The sequence below is a fragment of the Acomys russatus genome, chromosome 1 (genome assembly GCF_903995435.1).
Source record: "Acomys russatus chromosome 1, mAcoRus1.1, whole genome shotgun sequence".
In the NCBI taxonomy this organism is placed as follows: Eukaryota; Metazoa; Chordata; class Mammalia; order Rodentia; family Muridae; genus Acomys; species Acomys russatus.
In genome coordinates this window covers 9,502,795-9,515,819 of record NC_067137.1, presented here as the reverse complement: position 1 = coordinate 9,515,819, position 13,025 = coordinate 9,502,795, and the positions used below count along the sequence as shown (strand labels likewise).

At 44.0% G+C, this 13,025-nt stretch overlaps 1 protein-coding gene across 1 annotated transcript in view; it reads right to left on the bottom strand.

Annotated features, from left to right (window-relative positions):
- Thada (THADA armadillo repeat containing) overlaps positions 1 to 13,025 on the bottom strand; it is a 282,053-nt gene that overhangs the window by 165,258 nt on the left and 103,770 nt on the right. The window lies entirely within an intron of this gene.

The following is a 13,025-nucleotide window of genomic DNA, read 5'->3' as shown; positions in this document are numbered from 1 at the left end:
GGAGATGCCTGCTGGGGCTTCTGCCAAAACTTCCCCAAAATATGACCATAGGACACCAGACATGGCACTTCATAAGCATATGCTGGCCTGACTATTCTGAGAAACTAGTCACAGGGGTAGCTATCAAAAACTGACACTGCAACATTTACATCTATAAATAAAAGCTGCATTAGTGACAACATGTATATAAGAAAGAGGACTGCACAGAGACAAGTTGATTTGTGAAGCATGGCCACCTTCATTCACCACAGAAATTCCTCTCCTCAGCCTCCCTTAACCTGAAAAATCTGTCTCTGTTCCTATTTGTAGTTGTAAAGAAGCATCAATCCTCTGGCTCTTCTTCAAGTCCAATAATGTGGTGGGGCTCCTGTGTGTTTGCACAGAACTAATGTGTTTTTATTATTAATCTGTGCATATACATTTGCATGTACTGTGTGTATATATGAATTATGCATACACAAACAACTCAGGGGTTCGTCCTTGCTGTCTACCTTGTTTGAGACAGGGTCTTTTGTGTCTGTAGCTAGTATGTTAGGCTAGGTGGCCATGAGCGTCCAGGCAATTGTGTCTCCATTCCATGTCCTACCTCACCACAGCAGTGCTGGGGTTACACACACACTTTACTGTGACCAGCTTTACAGACAAATGCCTTACCCGCTGAGCCATCCTCCAGTCTAAAATGTGTGTTTAAGGTTAAACTCTTGTATATCCATTTAATTCACAACCCAAGCAAAGATTAACACAGAGGTTGCATGCAGAATTGTGTGTCTGCAGCACCACTGTAGTAAAGGGAGTCCCGTGGCACTTCTCTATCTCACCTGCTCAGTGCTGACTTCACAAAGCCTGGCCAATGTTTAGAACAAAGCAGGTAGACAACAAAGGTTTATTAAATTAGTAGAGTATTTGCTTACCACCAATTGGTTTTATTTTAAAAGTATAATTAAAATTATGCTAGGCCTACTCCTTTTTAAAAAAAAGATTTAAGTTGGGTGTGGTGGCGCATACTTTTAATCCCAGCACTGGGAGGTGGGGGGGGGGGAGGAAGTGGGGGGGGGGTGGCCAGAGGCAGGTGGATTGCTGTGAGTTCAAGGCCAGCCTGGTCTACAAAATGAGTCCAGGACAGCCAACGCTACACAGAGAGACCCTGTCTCGGGGGAAAACAAGGTGTAAGATGTTTAATTCATTTTCCTTATGTGTCTCTGTGTTTGCGTGCATGAGTTTAGTGCACCATGTACATCCAGCAGCTCAATAAGGACAGAAGAGGGAGCTGGAGCCCCGGAACTAGAGTTAGAGGTAGTTGTGAGCCTCCAAGTGGGGGCTGGGAATGACACCAGGCTCTCTGCAAGGCAGCAAGTGCTTTTAACTACTATGAGCCATCTCTACAGCCCCATCCTTGTTCTGTTTGTTTAGACAGGGACCACTGTATAGGCCTCACTAGCCTGGAACTGGCTGTCATCAAATTCACAGAGACCTGCCTGTCTTTGCCTACTGAGTGTTAGCATTAGTCTGTGTGCCACCATGCCTAGCCAGCCATACTTTCATTATGGAAGAAATTTCATATAATAAAATGCCACATACAAAAAGCTAAAACACAAACCTCCCAAGTTTAACCACTAATCTTAAGTTTTGGTATCTGTTCATCTATAACTCTCTTTTCTTTATATATTCTCCTATGATCTGATTTTTTACACTTACAGATAAATAGAGGATAGTTTCAGTCAGGTATAGTAGCACCTTCTGTAATTCCAGCATTTGGGAGATGGAGGCAGGTAGATAGTGAATTTAAGGCCAGCCCATGCTACATAGTGAAACCTTGCCTCAAACAAAACAAAACAAAACAAAACACACAGTTCCATGAAACCCCCTTATGAGAGCAGCCTCTATATGTGCACTCTGGGTCTCCCAGGGTCCAGCAGGCACTAACCAGGAAGCCAACATGAAAGGGCTAACCTCCTTTGGCAAAATGGTGTGGACAGTGGTTCTTGTCCAGCTATGCCCTGCATGTCACTTGGTCTGTCTGTACATTTCACATCTAATCATGGTAATGCTGTAGATCTAGACCTTGAGCTGTGTGAAAGTACCTGAGCTTAGACCACTTGGTAATACTCTGAATCTAGCCTAATAGTTAACAGCTTTAAAAAAAACTTGGCCCGAGTCAGGCGTGGTGGCGCACGCCTTTAATCCCAGCACTCTGGAGGCAGAGGCAGGCAGATTGCTGTGAGTTCAAGGCCAGCCTGGTCTACAAAGCAAGTCCAGGACAGCCAAGGCTACACAGAGAAACTCTGTCTTGAAAAACAAACAAACAAAAAACCAACTTGGCCTGAGGTTTTAAGAGTTCTTGCTCTTCCAGGACCTAAGCTCAGTTTCCAGCACCCAATATACAACTGCCTGTAACTATAGCTGGCCTGAGAGGGCACCTCCTCACACACATAGCATACACTTACACAGACACATACACAGACAAAAACTTAAAAATTAGAAAATCAGTAAGAATGTGTATTGCCCTCATAGAAGACCTGAACTTGGTTTCAAGGACCCGTATCAGGCAACTCACAAGCACCTATAACTCTGGCCTCAGGAGATCCCAGATGCCTTTGACCTCCTTGGGCACCTGTACACCACACACTGAGATGGCTTAGTGTGTAAAAGCATTTGCTGTACAAACCTAGTGACCTGAGTTTGATCCCCAGAACCCACAGAAAAAGCTGGATGCAGAAATGCATATCTGAAATCTTAGCACTTGCAACATCAGATGGAAGACAGATGCAGGAAAAATGTCTGCAAGCTAGTGGGCCAGCTAACCTGGAGTACACACAGCAGAAATATGAGAGATCCAGCCTCAAAAGAATGTGGAGGGTAAGAACTGACTCCCAAAAGTTGTCCTCCACACATGCCTGTCCCTGCTGATAGCTCACCTGGATCAAGCTTCAATCTTTCCTAGGAACTCTGTAGTTAATATCTGCCACATATAGGAAAAGTTAAAATGCCACAAGCCTATGTTTTGGAGCTTTAATAAAGGCATCCCTATGCAAACAATAATGTGATGAAAAAAGGCTTTTAGTAAATATGCACGCAAGAAAATGAAGTTACCGGACAAGAGTCCATTTACACACAGCTCACACCAGCACTCTCAATCCTCTCAGAAGAGGGATCAATAGAGTCACGCACAAAGGACTAAAAGGAAGCAAGCAAGGGCAAGCAAAAGCACGCAGGCCTGAGGAGCTGCATAGTAAACAGCAGCAAAGGCGGAGGCTGTGCCCAGCTTTGAAAAACAGAACTTATTCACAGGCCATGGAGCAAACACCATAAACTCTGACATTACATGGACACAAACACTGAAGGCAAAAAAGGAGGTTTGCAGTTGGTGTTTCAAATAGTAACCCAATAAACTATTAAAATGGGGCTGCTCCCTATGTTCTGGCCAAGAAAGCCAGCCCAGAGAACAGAAATTCAGCCAAGGGTTCGTCTCCATGCCACAGTGACTGCTGATGAAACAGCAAGCTCATGCTGAGAAAAACAATGCCGCCAAATGGAAACAAGCCTACAGAAAAGACAAAGCACACATAATTTCAAAGGATATGATCAAATGCAAATTAATCAAACACAAACAGCTCGTTGAAAAGATACTGGGGTTTGGAATCCCACCAGACCATCTTTGGTGCTGTTCTTGGAACCTCCCCCCAAGCCTGACTGGGCTGACACCAAGACATATCCTATAGTGGTGGCAGGCCAGGGCACAAATGGAAACAATTATGCGTCAATCAGAAAGGGAGGGAACCTGGTGCGATGGCTGCTGCTGCCTATAGTGCCAGCATTCAGAAAGCTGAGGCACACAGATGGATCAGCAAGTATGAGGCCATCGCGGCCTGCCTATAGTTTGTCTAAACAATAACAACAAGAAAGAAAGAAAGAGAGAGAGAGAGAGAGAGAGAGAGAGAGAGAGAGAGAGAGAGAGAGAGAGAAAGAAAGAGCATTAAGGAAGAACGTTACCAGCAGTCCGAGTCACAGTCTAAAATTCAAGCCAGTGAGTAGGGATGTAACTGGCAGGATATCTGTGTAGCACATATAACGGCCTGGGTTTGGCCCTCAACACCACCAAAACAAAAACTGCAAGTCTAATCCCCACAGTAGTTTTAACAGGACCAAGGAAAGCCTTGGGCCTCAGACCTCTATAAAAGTGCCATCGTGGATCTCATAGCCCCATCTTCTCCCTTCTTGTCCTCTGGAGACAGCTGCAGATTCCTGGGCTTGCTGAATGCCTTTCTAACCGTTCCCTTTCAGAAGCTGCTCAAGAGATGGACAGTTCCCAAACTTCTAAACGGGCTATTAGAGTACTCTATGCAGAGAGAGAAGTCTTGGTTCTGGAGTGTTCTGGCTACTAGTCATCCCCCTGGGAAGTCCCTGGTCCAGGCATAGACTTGGAAACACACTTCCACTAATTTCACTGCCAGGAGGTGAGTCAGTATGCTTTTCTTACACTCCTCTTATGTTCAGGTTTCCATTTCAGCAGCTTATATGGCCTTTTTTCCTCATAAGAAATTGTTTCTTAGCAAATTCTTCTTGGGATGGCAAGATGTATTAGTAGGTAAAGGCACTTTTCTCAAGCCTGACAAAGTTAGTTCAATCCCTAGGGCCCACATGGTTGAAGGAGAGAGAGTTGGCCTCTGACCTCCAATGCACACAGCAGCACCTAAGTGCCTACACACACACACACACACACACACACACACACACACACACACACACACAGAGAGAGAGAGAGAGAGAGAGAGAGAGGAGAGAGGAGAGAGAGGACGAGGAGGAGAGAGAGAGAGAGAGGAGGGGGAGAGAGAGAGAGAGAGAGAGAGAGAGAGAGAGAGAGGTTTCTTGTTTAAGCCCATCATCTCAAAATTCTCAGAATCAAGAAATCAACCTGTAGTAGTTTGATTCCGTAGTCAGTTTGTAAGCAATCTGTACTAGACTGCTTGCAGAGATGAGCAGCAGGCTCCTCCTTTCCCCTGAGTATGTTTCTACTTTCTTTCAAGAGCTAGGTTTACTTCCCAACTCCTTGTCTCCAGAATGTCTTGTGACCTGCTTTGATCAATAGAGGCCATGGAAGTGGCACTGTGCTGGTCTAAACGTAGGCTCATATTTACCCTCTTGAAGCTCCAACTCCCGTGCTGAAGTCCCATCAGCCTCTAGGCACTAGTGTTCCCAGCTCTAGGGCTGGACATGTGAATGTGAGGCCATCTTGGCCTGGCCGGCACTGGTTGAGGTCTCAGATGACATTCAAATAGCGTTACATGGTACAAAAGAATTATGTGGCTGAAGCCAGCCAACCCATAACACTGTGGGAAACTATAAGCTGTTATTTAGCCACTAAATTTGGGGTGGTTTGTTGTGCAGCAAAGTGCTATAATTAAAGGCACTGAGTTAGTCTGTGGAAAAGAGTCAGTAACAAGGAACATACAAGTTACTTTATTATGTCAAATTACTATGTTCTTGAGGCTAGAAATCTGAAATCAGTACTGAGGGTGTCAGCAGGGTCCCTCTGGAGACTCTATGAGAGAATCTCATCTTCATCTCTTGCAGCTTCTGGAGATGGCCAGCATTTCTTGGCTTGTGGCTACATCCATTATTTCAGTCTCTGTCTCTGTAGTCACACTGTTTTCTCTTTTCTGTCTCAGATCTTTCTTTCTCAGGTGTCTAAGTGACTTACTACACCTCAGTAGATCACCTGCTGGGCCTACACATGGTCTAAAGTGCCTCTGTCCAAAGAATCATGTGTACCTAGAAGTGTGTGTGTGTGTGTGTGTGTGTGTGTGTGTGTGTGTGTGTGTGTGTGTGCGTGTACATGCGTGTGTGCGTGCTCAAAGAAGGCTCATGCTTTAAAAGACTTGAAAAGAGCTTATGTTTACCTCGAACTGGTTCCTAGCACAGATACAGCCTTCAACAATCAAAATGCAGTGAAGCCAGTGCCCCTCAAGGATGGGAGGGTCTGAACAAAAAGAAAAATCATGAGGGCACACAGCAAATTCTCCCTGTGAAAGACTTGCTAGACAAAGACTTTAAAACAATTGTCTTAAAGATATTTGAGGAATTAAAGATATAGAGAAAGTCAAGAAAACAATGTATTGACAAAACAGATCAGTATACAGAGAAAAACCTACACAAATAAGAGAAGAAATTGTAGAGCTGAAAAGGAAAATAACTAAAGTGGAAATTTCAATGAAGGGAAAAAGAGAACAAACAAGGTGGATGCAGGACAACTGAGGGGCTATGTCTGAGTGACAGAAACAAAGATTTAAGAAATGCTGGCTATGCCTACTAAGGGACCTATGGGACACCACCAAGGAGGCCATCATAAACACCATCCGGTTCTAAAGAAAAAGGGAGAAAGGGGCAGAGAAAGGATCTAAGGAAAGCTTCTAACTTTGAAGAAAGATGAATACAGCATAAAAGCAGCTCAGCAAACTCTATATAGAGAGAAGCAAAAAAGCTATACCCTAAACATGCTACCATCAAAAGGAAGAGAGCAGGAAGCAGTGAAGGAAAGCAGGCCTTCACCTCATAGGAGCCTGAGTAAGAGCCAACAGATTTCTCATCAGAAGCTCTGGAAGCCAAGTGGTAGCTGAAACAAAACCACTAACTAGGCCTCATATTTGTGAAACTAAGACTTAAAAATAAGGCAGAGCTGCTGGTGGTGACATTTGCCTGGACTTGCATTACACATGGGAAACAGAGGAAGGAGAATCACAAGTTCAAGGCCAGCCTGGGATATCGATCAAGATCCTTTCACCAAAAAAGGAAGGGAAAAATTAAGACATCCCAGAAAAACAAAATCAAAGTGAGCTTATCCTGAGACCTTCCCTGCTGAATTGCTGAATGGTGCTCTGTAGGTTGAAATGGAAGTGCACCCTCACCTGCTCCTGAACAGCTTAGCAGAACTGGCCCTGGTTGCAGGGATTATGCGTGAAGTTGCCCTAAAGGCCTAAGTGTGGGAGAGCTGGCCCTGCCCTTGTCTGTCATATGGTGGCCTGAGAGAGAGATGGCCCTACTCCCCTAGCCCCTCACCACCTACGGCAGGCGAGAGAGTTGGTCCAGAGGTCATGAGAGCGAGGGAGTCCCTCTTCCACTGTAGTGCATGGGAGAGAAGGCCTGTCCCTTACAGTGCAATAGAGTTGGCCCTGCTGGTGTGGGATTACATGAGCCGGCCCTAGGGTATAAGAGTGGGGGACTTGGCTCTGTCCCTTGCCAACTGTGGCATTGGGTGAGCTAGCTGAGGCAGTGCTGGAGAGCTCACCCTGGTAATGTGTGGGCGCAGGAGAGCTGGCGAGCTGGCCAACTCAGCTACCACCCAGGTCCAGATCTAGGGCTTGAGTTGCCCCACCCCAACTTCTACTTCATCTACAAGCTGCGGGAGCATGGGAAGAGACTGGTGCTACAGGTCCAAAGCGGCAGGGTTCCTGTGACACAGGGAACAGCAGGGTATCCAAAAGGAGTCCCACTGAGGATGCAGTAGTGACGGTGTACCAGAAGCCAGAGGCCTCCAACCAGACCAGTGACTAATGACAATGAACACTTGCAGCAAAAGAGTATACTGTATGACACACAATGACACACAACAGTTTCCACGATGACTTTTTTTTTCCCTTTTGAAGGGAGATTGCAAGGGCGAGAGCAGGTACAAGGGGACAGGGAAACGAGTGGTTCTGAAGTGCATGATGTGAAATTCTCTCTCTCTCTCCCTCCCTGCCCCGCCCCCCCCCACAAAGTTAAATAGATAAATAGAAAAAAATGAGATGAGCATCTGGAGAAGGGGCGGGGGGAAAAGAAATGAAAGGGCACTAGAAAGATCTAAAGTCACACTAAGAAGCAACAGTGTCAGGTAGAAAGGTATGTGGGCAATTATGAAAAACTAGCATTACTGAACCTTATGACTTCACTTTTCTTAAAAAACAAGGCAAGGACTTTATTTTACAATTTGAATTTTCTTTGCTTTGGAATGCAGTATGTAACATATACACACTTTTGGTTCCTTTTATAATCCAGAGACTTTTTAAATTTATGCTCTGTTTTGAGCTTATGTCATTTCTCCCCTTGCCTTCCCTTCCTCCAACCACACATCATGTTGTCTGCCATGACTTCATTGCCAGTTCTCTCTCAAATGCATGACCTCTTTTTCTTTAGTTGTTGTCATGAATACAACTGGTTCAGTCCATATAATGTTACTTGTATGTATGTTTTCAAAGCTGACCATTTGAGATTAGAAAACCAATTCAAGTGTTCTTCCCTGAGGGAGACTATTTCTTCTGCTTTTAGCATTCCCTGGTTGTCTGTGGTTCTTTTTTATGACTTCACTTTTATAATCGAAATAATTTCAGCACCTAAATACTTTCTTTAAAAAGAGGCAAAGTCACCATGTAGCCAAGGATGATCTGAATCCCTCTCTGTACTTCCCAAGTGCTGGGAGTACAGGTGTGTCCCAGCACCCCAGCTTGTGCAGTGCTGGGAACGGAACTCAGAATTTGTGTATGTGAGGGAAGCACTTCACTAGTTGAGCTACATGTGTGACCAGTGCATCAAGCAGGATAAAAGTAGCCAGGTGTAGTGCATCCTCTCATCCTAGCATTTGGGAGGCAGAGGCAGGAGATCTCTATGAGCTGAGCCTGACCTGAGTCAGCCCAGCTACACAGTGAGACTCTGTCTTGAAAAATCCAAAAGCAAACAAACTAAAACAACTATCAGTTTAAAGTGAGTACTATAACTTTGGTTTGTAAGTTCACATTTTGTTTTCTAGAGATGTCTCTTTGGAAATGCCCCATGGCTAGGCTATGTAGTGTCTGAAAGGGTGGCTGCTCCTCTAAAGCTGTAGTGTGTATACTGAAAGTCATGGTATCATCAAAGGCAGGGAGCCAAGTCTCTCTTGAAAGAAGCCTGTGAGCACAGCGCTTGCGAAGCTGTGACTCGATGACCGGTCTGCTGCAAACATGATGCCTTCTTCCTGAAACCCTGGAGATGCCTCAAGTGGGCCACGCACCACAGTCAGCACACCTCGTAAGAGATTCGAGATTCTGCTTTATATTTTAAGAAAACTGTGATGTGGTATGAATCTGATCATGGTACATTAAAAAATTAATTTGTTACATATTCTTAAAGAAAACAAATAAATAAAAGGGTGACTATCAGAAGCTGGGGCACGGGGATACTGTTTAATGGTACTTTCCTTTTGGAAGATGGGTGGTAGTAACAATAACACAACAATGTTAGCGTCCCTACTATCACAGAGCTGTACACTTCAAAATGGTCACAATGATAAAATGTGTTGTGTGCATGTTATCATGCTAGGATGTGTTATTACACTGAAACAAACCACAGCTGTTCCGGAGGAAGCTGGGTTGTGACAGGTGGTCCTCAGCTTTTCCTTCTTAAGAGGAAAAGACCCTGCAACCATGTGCTTCGGGCACAGTTGAGACTTTGCAGGGCAAAACGAGGCTTCCTCCCTTCTCACTTCCTACCACCCCTTTATTTCTAGTCTCTCTGGTTTAAGCAGGACGTCACTCCATTTATCACTACCCACAATCCTCTACCTCACAAGCTTTAGCGTTCGTATAACAAAGGCAGTTAATGATCCTTTATTGAAGCATGCTTAAAAATCATTTCCTCACTAGAATGTGGGCTCCTTGAGACCCAAAGCGTCTTTGTTTCTGCTCTAACCCAGTATCCAGAACAACAGACAGCACATCACGGGCATTTAGCAAAAACTGCCCTCCTTACACTTCCCTTAGCAATCCCTTCTACAAACCCTGCCCAAAGAGAGAGAGAGTAGTTGTCTTGTCAACTGCAGGGTCCCAGTCCCATCATCCCGCTCTGGAGCCACAAGATCAAATACTCACTTGGTAACTGGCCTCGCTATTCAGACCCTATTCAAGCACAAAGATGTAAGTTCCTGCTGTTGTCTGCTTCATCTAGCACACTTTTAAGCCATCACCTAGCAATTTCTACTTCACTCATTAAGAATTAATACTCATATAAAGCCCCGTATTCCTATCACGTTTAACATTCTCTTTGTTACCCTTTCAGTTCCTATTCTAAATTGTATTTTCATTAATTTGCCAACTCAAGCCATAAAGGGAAGGTACGGTGCCACTATAATCTCAAAACTCAAGGACTAAGAACCACCCCTAAAGAATATCTACTTGAATTATTAACCATCAGGAATTACGTGGGCTTCCCAAGGAGACACAAGCTGGGTGCAATACAGGACCCAGCTTTCTGTTAGGCTGGTACCCCTACTCCATGCCAGGCAGCTGCTTAGCAAGCCTAGGACAAACTATGACCTAGACAGGTCGGTTTTCAAAGGACTTCATGCCCCTGTGGTTTGGTCAGACGGCAATCTCTTTATACTGTCAGCCTAGTCCAGTCAAAGAAAGGTTTCCTACCTGAGCTTCTTAGATCTACACACTGAGCCAGGGCCACCCACTGACTCTAAACAGGGAACATTAGCAGGGAAACCAGCAGCCAAACTAATCTGTAAAAATCTACTCATCTGCTCTCACAAAGCATTCCCAGAGGTCACTGGGCCACAGCTAAGTCCATTTGCTCCTAAGTCTCCTGTCTCTCCAGTATTCAAACTAAGAAGATCTTGTCTCCCCCCAGACTTCTAACGTTCATGAAAATTAAATCAGCAAAGAAGAGGGAACATGGATTTGTTCTTAATCAGACTCAATCCTTCAATTCCCCCAATACACTTTTTTTTAAAAAAAAAAAATAAAGTCTGGGGATTTCCAGACCAAGATTTATTTACAAAGAAAAACCAAACTAAAAGTCAACAGACACCAGGTAAAATCCACTCTACTTCAATGCTGTCCATTTCTAGTAGGATGTGATGTCCATTGAGATATTTTCTCAACAACTAAGTGAAGGGAGACTCAGAATACTTATCGTACAGTATGAGTTCCTCTGCCACAGAGCTAACCAAGTCTACCTCAGGGCAGAGAATTCAGTCTCCCACACACTGGTCCACAAGTACTCAAAACCTGGGATAATTCCCACAGATTGGCTGAATCTCTAAACAAAGTGGAAAAGCCAGTGTTTGGACTGGAAGAAAGAACACTGTTGAACATCTTAGCCACTTGTTTTTGGAATAGCCACAAATATAATCTGGAGTAAGTGTAGCTCATTATTGGTATTATTGGGGGGAAAAAAAAAACAAAAGCAAAAATACCTCACCACTGGCTCCTGGGGTTGGGGTTCGGGTTAGGGGTGGGGGAGGAAGCAGGTTGGTTTCTGTTTAAACGCAAATAAAATGTATTAGACATTCTCATGTCAGAGTCATGTGTTTGCTCTTCTCATGAAAGCTGAGTTTTTAGAGTGCTCTGAAGTCAGGCTGCCACCCCTGTGGATCCCAGAACACCATCCACTTGTCCCCAAAGTAGCCTGCCCACTGAGATCACGCAGAGCCTGGCTTTGGACACTCTAATCTGACTGAAGGCATTCTGTTCCCGCTCCCTTCCATTTCTGCATCCCCAGTCCCTCAAGGCTGAGGCAGCATTCTGCCTTCAGCTCCACACCACACTAGTGAGGAGACAGCAAGCCATGCATTGCCTACTATTTTCTTTTCTTTCTTTTTTATTTTTTTAGAATAAATCAGATCTCCTCTTCCTCAAATTTTCTACTAACTACAATTAATATTTGCTCATTTATTTTAAAAAGGCAAGAAATATATAACAAAGCATAGCACATCTCGTCCATTATAGAGCTCTTACACACACACGCACGCCAACTCCCCTGCTGCTCTGAAGGGATGGCAAACACACGGCAACTGAACAATGCTGTTTCCCAAATTATTTTAATTGATGTTCAGATGCCATACTCATTTTTGGCTCAGTAGCAGAATGAAAAGAGTGGTATCTTCTTCGTCCTTAATTGAAACACTCATTTAAAACATAAAACCACATTCTTTTTATTTTCAAGTTTGGTTAATAATTTTAGCCAAATACAGAAAAACAGGAGTGAAATTATATTTCCCCAGAATTTTTAAGGTTTCACTCCATTAATTTCTTTTTAATTAAAAAATTATCTTCATGTGTTCTATGTGCCTGTTTGTCTGGGCCCTATGTGCATGCTTGATGGCCATGTTGGCCCAAAGAAGCCCTGGGATCCTATAGAACCAGAGTTTTGGTTGTTGTGAGCCACCGTGTGGGTCCTAGGAACCAGACTTGGCTCTACTACAAGAACAAGCGTTCTCAACTGCTGAGTCATCGTCTTTTTACCCCGACCCCATCCATTAACTCTAAGGCTACTGCTGTGCCAAGCTGCCTTCTGGGTGTATGAACTGTTAGTGGTTTCCTAATCACCATTATCACCAACTGCAAAGGTCCCAGGGCCTTGGTGTGTACAGCCTTCCATTCACTGTGCCAGGACTCATGTTCCTCAGTCCTAGGAACTGTGTCTGTCATAACTTCCTGTCCTTGTTTTATTCTGCTTTCTGAATTCTTAATCTGGATGTTGAATAACTGGAATAATTATCTCAATTTTTTTCTCTACCATATCCTCCTCCATCCTTCTAGTACAACCTCTCAGAGTTTTTTCATTCTGTCTTCTGTCAACATACTAATATTTCACATGAATGATCATATTTTAAAACCTTCGACACTTCCTTATGTTCCTATTGCTGCTCTCACTCTAGGCATGGATGGTGGCACACACCTGCAATCATAACACTTAGGAGCCTGCGGCAAGAGAAACATGACTTCAGGTCATTCTGGCTCAAAAAAGTCGGGAAAATGCAAAACAAAACAAAAAGTCATCTTGTTCTGTTTTCGTCTGGTCCCTGATCGCCATATCTGTTTCCAATAAAGTCTTTTCTTCCATTACTGTCTGTAAACTTTACATGACAGCATTCCTTGGTATTATTATAGTACTTCTTTTCTCCTCCTAACATATCTACATGGAGGTGCCCTCCCTCCATCCCTCCCTCATCTCCACATCCCAAAGCAAATAATAATTCTGTCAGTTAGAAAAAGAAACTAAGTGTTATCTAT